Genomic DNA, 7,716 nt, shown 5'->3' with positions numbered 1-7,716 from the left:
ATTTTCCTGGTCTCCCATGAACTTCCAGATTAGCTTGTCACACTCCGAATCCCCAACTTCAAGGAAGTACACCTTGATTGCTGGCCAATTCAGCAAGAGCCTTTCGACAGCGGTAAAGAGGCTAAGCCATCGTGTGGGTACATGTGACAGTACTTTGTGGTAGTCTTGCTGCACAAATTCAAAGCAGGACTTCAGCTGCTCCACTCTTTTTGCACTGCATGAAAATTCATTGAAGATTTTTAGGACCAATCCCTCCACGTCAAAACTAAGTGATTTCATGCTGTGTTTTGCAGTATTGTGCAGCACGTGGCAATTGCAGTTTGCCTGAACGATCAGAGGTTGCAGAGCCTTCAATTTTGTAAAGACAGAACAGTTTTGTCCATAATTGAAGGATGCGTTGTCTGCCCCGTAAGCACACACGTCCTTAACGTCCAGCCCAAGTTCTGTCAGAGCAGTATGAATGCACTCAAAAATTGCTGCTGATGTCTCATCAGACTCCTCATAAAAATCCAAAAAAACATTGCTAACCCCTGTTCCTATGTCAAAAAAACGGGCAGCCAATGGGAAAAATTTTCTGTTTCCCTTGTTAGAGGCATCTGTCGCAACTGCAAACGGAGATCGGCTGTCTTTCAGTTTCTTAACTGCGGTCTCAACAGAAAAAGGCCCAAGTACATTCATCACCAGACTCTGTATTTTGGTTCGACCCAACTGCATCTTGCTTGCTACGGGTGAATCAGCATGCAGTTGTGTAACAAGTTTACTGCCACAGTCCATTGACAGAACGCTGTAATGATGTTGTAATGATGAAACACGTAGGCTAACTCACTTGCCGTTACAGTGTCTTGCTCTTATCTGCCTCCTATTTTACTGCATTTAATCCTGTACTTCAGAGTACTGTAATCTGCCAAGTGTTTAATCTGTAGTATTTTGTATTTAATCATATCCTGATGTAACTATCACTGACACTGTTATCTACTGTATTATTGAATTGTATTTTGTCACACTTGTACTTGCTTGAACCAGTCATTCTATTTATCTTGCTCTTAATTGTATTATTACTTGTACTGTGATACTTGAAATGTATTTGCTTACAAAAGTCGTCCTGGATAAGGGCGTCTGCTAATAAATAATAATAATAATAATAATAATTAATAATAATAATAATAATAATTTGTTATAGCAGTCTGGTATTTTTATATCATAGGGGCACCATCTCCTCAAGTTTGCCTGGCGACCACAAAAACACATCCTCCTGTTTCTTAATATATGTTGTGTTATTGCCTGTTATGGTAATTATAAAATAGTGTTGTTGATAATGATGCAATTGACAGCCTTCGATAGGATCGCAAGTCATCGATCTCGCTCAAATCGCATAGTGTATACTTCTTTCCAGACCCTTCAATACTGACAAACATTACATTCATGGAAATGCTTTATAAAAATAATGACTAATTCACTGCAATATTATGATTGGGTGATTATGGATGTGCAGGACTGACATAAAGGGCTTGGCTTGGGGTATATCCACCCATGCTGCGGCTAATTTACATTTTGGTACCAACAACAAATAAGCAATGGGAAGCACTCTGATGTGATAATTGTGCATATCGCATGGTAATTTACTTTTTAGAGCTATAAGCTGTGCGTTTGAGGCTCAGCTCATTCATTCAGCATCATATTAAATCATTTACAATGTTCTAATGGCTTTCCAGTTGGGCATTTTATTGTGTCATTGTTGTGTGCCAACAAGAAAATTCAGCACTCTACATCGGCTAGATAAACCACAAATGTGTGCATATGCCCCAAACAACTTTTTCCCAGTCCTGAATATTACAGTCAAAGAATGATCTAGATTGCCTGTTGTCAATTAAACTGGGGAAAATGTTAAATTCTCTGGGTTAGGGTTCAGGTTTTGGTTTTGGCAACACCCCATCATAATGTAGTCTGTATTTCAGTTCCATTTTCTATAGACCTGGACCCCCATTTCATTCCTTAAGCTCACAGATCAAGAACACTAAGGTTCCATGACCGGCCCTTAGAGAATCAAGGTATGATGCTGTCCAGATCTAAATCATTGCTTAAGAGTTTTATTCGGCAAAGCTTTTTCAGGCTCCAGTTAATTGCCTTGTTTTTTCAAGCGTTATAGTTCTATTTTTAAAAAAAAAATTAAAAATGACCTTGTCATGAAAATGTACATTAGAAAGCACTATTGAAATGTGTAAATTGTTACAGTGTTTTTATTGCTTTCCAGTAACGTGGAAACCACAGTCACAATGTAATCACAGTAATATTTAACAGCAGGTACAATTACAAGACTAATTAGTCTCTCCCATTATTTGTCCAAAATGAAAGCACATCTTCTGGAATTGCTGTAATTTTTCATCTGGATAGTTTTCATAAAAAGTTTAATACATTTAAAAAGTATGTTAGCCATAGGATAGGCTAAATACAGAATGTCTTCTCTAATTAATTTTACATTTACAGTGATTGGATATACTAATATCAACTCTTGCCCTAACACTGTCAATTTGAGTATAGGGCCTCCAGGAGTGCTGATTAGTAATTCACTGTAACACTAGCACCACCATAGCCGCTTTTTGAACAGCTTTTGCAATTCAAATTTAAATATCTCCGCGAATGTGAATATCTTGTGCATGTCTGTTCTTAAGTGTTACTATTTCTTAGCAAATACTAAATATTTGAATTAAATACCCATAAGGTGTTTCAGATGCAGAATCGTAAAAATGAATAAGTTATAAGCAATCAATACAATATAGCCGACAATTTAGTCTGGGCGTTGTAATAAAATCAACGTCATTGTGAAATAACGTATTATAATCCTGTTGAGTGCTTGAAACATTGATGAAAGTAATTCTACACATCATATATTATTATTATTTACACTACATTTCTCAGGCAGAACGACTGTGCCGGTGCAAAAAAAATAAAATTTTTAAAATGTACGTATTCTAAGCTCTGCACAGATCAGTGACCATCGGGACTGATGCTAAACAAAAGCCAGAGACTGTTGCATTTTACAACACAACGAAATACGGTGTGAATATACTGGATCAAATGGCACGGCTGTATTCTGTCAAAGGTGGTACTCGCCAGTGGCCTGTGTCTGTTTTTTATAATGTTTTGGACCTGGCAGCCATCAAAGCTTTGGTTTTGCACAGGCAACACAATCACTCAAAGGGACATCATTTTGCAGCTAGTCCTGGAGCTATGGCAGAAACATTTTGATAAGAGACATGAAATCCGGCTGGCAAATGCATGCCCATCAACCTTCAGCCAGCTCTGCGCCCACTGGCACATGGAATAAAAGACAATACCAAGTTGCTAAATGCAATAAAAACAGAACTTTTAATGTCTGCGCCCGTTGTGAAAAGGCAAGTCTGTGGCAAATGAACTGGTACAGTTGAAAAGCGTGTTTTCTGTGTAGATTGTACTTAGAAAGCTGTAATAAAACTCTGAACATACAGACAGCCTGTTTCACTCAAAGCGATTTCACGTTGCATAAGTTGTTATATTTTTGTTTTATGCTATTTTTATAACTAGTTATTTATGTTTTAAAATGTTACACAAGTTTATTGCGTAAAGTTTATTTTATTAGTTTTTCATGTTGATGTATATGTGCTCTTTTTGAAAAAAGTAAGTAAAAAGTTTAATTTTCAATGTAAATACGGTATTTCTGCTCTGAAAATGTTATGTATGATGTTCATAAAAAAAATATGAAGTTGTATCCCATTGTTTGTTTTTCATTTTCATATCGAAGCCGTTTTAAAATGGAGCCGCACATTTTACTTTAATACTTTAAATACAGAGAAATGCATAATACATGATATACAGTAAAAAAAACAATGCATAATACATTAAATACAATGGAAAGTATAGTAGCATAATACATGAAATAATAGCAGCAACACAGCAGCTAACAGCAGATATCAGACTTAAATAGCATGGAAAGCAAGAGAGAACAGGTGGATCTTGAGAGTTGATTTAAAGCGAGCGACGGTGGGAGAGTTGGGAGAGAGTTCCAAAGAGTCGGAGCCATGAAGCTAAACAAGCGTTCTCCAAGTGTGTTGCACTTTTGCTTGGGGATAACAAACAGGCTAGAGTCAGAGGATCTCAGCTTGCGGGCAGGGACATAGCGGGTCAGCAGGTTGAGGAGGTACTCAGGACCTATGAGATGAAGGGCATTGTAGGTGAGCAGGAGAGTTTTGAAAATAATCCTGAACTTTACAGGTAGCCAGTGCAGCTGGGCAAGACGGGAGGTGATGTGATCACATTTTTTTACATCTGGTAAGGATCCTGGCAGTGACATTCTGAACTAGCTGCAGTCAGTTTGTGGTGCATGCCAGGAGACCACCACATAGAGATTTGCAGTAGTCGAGTCGAGAGGAGACAAATGCATGACAAAGTATCTCCTCATCCGGGAGGGAAAGGTGGGGATGAATTTTGGAGATGTTTCAAAGATGCTAGGAGGAAGATTTGACCACAGAGGAAATGTGGGCATCAAAGGAGAGGTTGCTGTCAAGAAGTACATCAAGGCTTCGTACTGTTGGGGAAAGCAGCAGCAGAGTTTCCGAGGTTCACGGCAGCTTTATTTAGATTCTTAAGTTTAGTTTTATATCCTACTAGAAGGAGTTCAGATTTGCTAGTGTTCAGCTAAGGAAAATTGGCAGACATCGAAGCCTCGATGTCTTGAATGCAAGCAGAGAGCCGGACCATGGCAGAGGGGCTACCAGGGTTGAGTTTTAAGTAGAGCTGGGTGTCGTCAGCATAGGAGTGAAACATGAGGCTGTGTTGGCGGATGAGGTGACCCATGGGAAGCATGTAGATATTGAAGAGAAGGGGCCCAAGAACAGATCCTTGGGGGACACCACAAGTGACTAGGTTTGCAACGCCACTGCGTCCAGCATAGAAAACAGATTGCATGTGTCCGATTAGGTAAGAGGACATCCAGGAGAGACAAGTTCCAGAGTTTCCAGCATATTTCTGAAGGCGGTCAAGAAGAATGCCATGATCTATGGTTTCAAAAGCGGCTGTTAGGTCAAGGAGGACAAGCACAGAGGGAGCACCAGCATCAGCATCAGCATTGAGCAGGACATCATTCACAATCCGGAGCAGTACAGTTTCAGTACTGTGATGCAGCAGGAAACCAGACTATAGAGATTCAAGCAGATTGTTGTCCGTATGATGTTTCATCAGCTGACTGGCTACAGCCCTTTCGAGAGTTTTTGAGAGAAAAGGGAAATTGGATAAGTCAGACGGGTCAAGGGAGGGTTTTTTGAGTACCTGCATAACTCAGGCAAGCTTAAGGGCAGCAGGAACCAAGCCAGAGTCCAGGGACAGGTTGAGAGTGTGCATAATGGAGGGAGCAAGATCAAAAGTACAGAGGCGGACAAGGTTAGTCGGCCAGGTGTCCAGGGGGCATGTGGCAGTAGTTGATTTCAACAGTAAGCCATAAACATCAGCAATGGAGAGAGGAAAGAAGGAGGAGAGGGCAGGAAGGGCAGCTGGAGGAGCGTCAAGGTGGTCAAGTAGTAAACTGGGTTTGTGGTGGGAGAGCGTAGAATAGATGTTGTCGATTTTGTTCCTAAAGAAAGAGGAGAAATCATGACAGTTAAGGTGGATGGATGGGAGTTGGATCTGTCGGTGGCTGGATGTAGGATTTGGTCAATGGTCTTAAAGAGAACATTGGGTTTACTGTGTCCCATAGTTATGATTTCAGAGAAGTATTTCACCCTGGCCACGGCAAGCGGACGCATGTAGATCGCGAGATGGTCGGTCCAGATTTCTCTGTGAACCTTTAGTCCAGACGACCTCCACTTGCACTCAAGCTTGCAGCAGGCAGACTTAAGCAGTCGAAGTTCGAGGGTGTACCATAGGCAGTTTCGATCTTTCTTGACAGTTCTGGTTGTGTGTCGATGATATGAGCAAGGGTGGCGTTGTAGAGCGTCACTGCATCATCAGCTGAGGACGGGAGAGTACCAGTTAGAGGGGATGCAGAAACATATTCTGAAAGTTTCAGAGGATTCAGCAGATTCTTTGGATGGAATGAGATAACAGTATCAGTAGCGGAGCAGGGAGATTAATATTAGCAGTGATTTAAGAAATTTTCAAAGAGAGATATCTGAGACGGAGAGATTGGAAACATCAAGGCCTCAGGTGTGAGTGGGGACGGTGACAGATTGCGAAAGTGCAAGACAGTCTAGAATCGTGTTGAAGTGGGTCACTAGGGGGGAGGAAGGCAAGTCAACATGAATGTTGAAGTCACCTAGGAGTAGGATTTTGTCAGTAGAAGTGCAGACGAGGGAGAGGAATTCTGAAAACTCTGCAATAAAAGCAGAGTTATTCTTAGGTGTACGGTAGATAACAGCAAGGGTGTGGGACATGGGAGAGGGGAGCTTGATGGGGAGATGCTCAAATGAAGAAAAGGCAGGCAAAAAGAGAACTGAGGAAGTGAGCGCATGCCCCCACCTCGGCCAGTGAGGCGAGGTTTGTCAAAAAGGGAGTAGCCCTTTGGGGTGGCTAGATGCAGCGAATGCATGTTGTTTACAGAGTGCCAGGTTTCAGCTAGACTGATTTGGAAAAGGTCCTCGCTCCACCTGTCCTCACTTGGACTGCCACAGGTTAGACTGCCCTTGGACTTGTGGCCTTAAGACTGGCTGGCGCTTAGAACGGCTGGCATTCTAAGACACTGATTGTCAAGTTATACTATCCTGTTGGTCTGGAGCCGTATACTTAACACTAAATTTGCATCAACCTCACAATTCAACACACCCCAACACATATATAGTTGGCAAGGTGAGTACCCATTATTTAGTGGACTCAGGGCGTGAGCAGACATTAATTCAATCAGCTCTCTTAAGCGGTATGTCGTGGCAGCCACGAGGCCAGGTAGCGATCTCCTGTATCCATGGAGATATGGTGACATACCCTGTCCCAAAAGCATATGTATCAGTAGGACCAATACAGCGCCACCTCGTAGTGGGGGTGGTGGAAAGGCTACCACATCCCGTAATTCTGGGCCGGGACTGGCCAAATTTTAAACAATTAATTAACCCTTTGCAGTCAATTTATTAAGTGCGCGTCAGGTCCAATTTATTTTCACACGTGCAGTTAATTTTAGACGTGCTGTTTAAAAGTATTTTTTTCCACAGTCAAATGGGTTTAAAAGGCCCTGCATATCAACAAAGCACTCACTAGGCATGTCCAGCCCCGCCCCACCCTTTTGTTCGCTATAGCTTTCACATATGCTAAGAAATAAATAATAATAATAATAATAGTCGTACATACCGATCAATCATCTCCCGATCACTCGTTTTATCACCAAAAGCCTCAATAATGCGATCCAAGTCATTATTTTATTACTATAACATCTGAAAAAAGCTCTGCAAATGTCTGTGATATTCTCTGAGCGCTGATGCAGTCACAGCCAGCTTGTTTCCTTATGGCCTCCATATCAGATGCCAGGGGCAAGTATGACTATTCATGAGATACACCCTTTTTTTATTTTGGCTTGTCTCGGCTCCTGTCGCTCCCACTTGGCCATTGAATGGTTTTCTCGGCTTTTTTCCGTAGAAAAAACGACTAGAAACCCGTTTTTTGCATCTTTTTGATGATGTCGGACAGGGTCCGACATTGGACCGGATAGGAATAATTGCAATGTCGGAGGACCACAAAGGGTTAAAAAGGCAATCCCGACTG

This window comes from Acipenser ruthenus, chromosome 12 (assembly GCF_902713425.1).
Source record: "Acipenser ruthenus chromosome 12, fAciRut3.2 maternal haplotype, whole genome shotgun sequence".
NCBI classification, from domain to species: Eukaryota; Metazoa; Chordata; class Actinopteri; order Acipenseriformes; family Acipenseridae; genus Acipenser; species Acipenser ruthenus.
The sequence above is the reverse complement of the archived record's forward strand: the minus strand, read 5'-3'. Positions refer to the sequence as shown.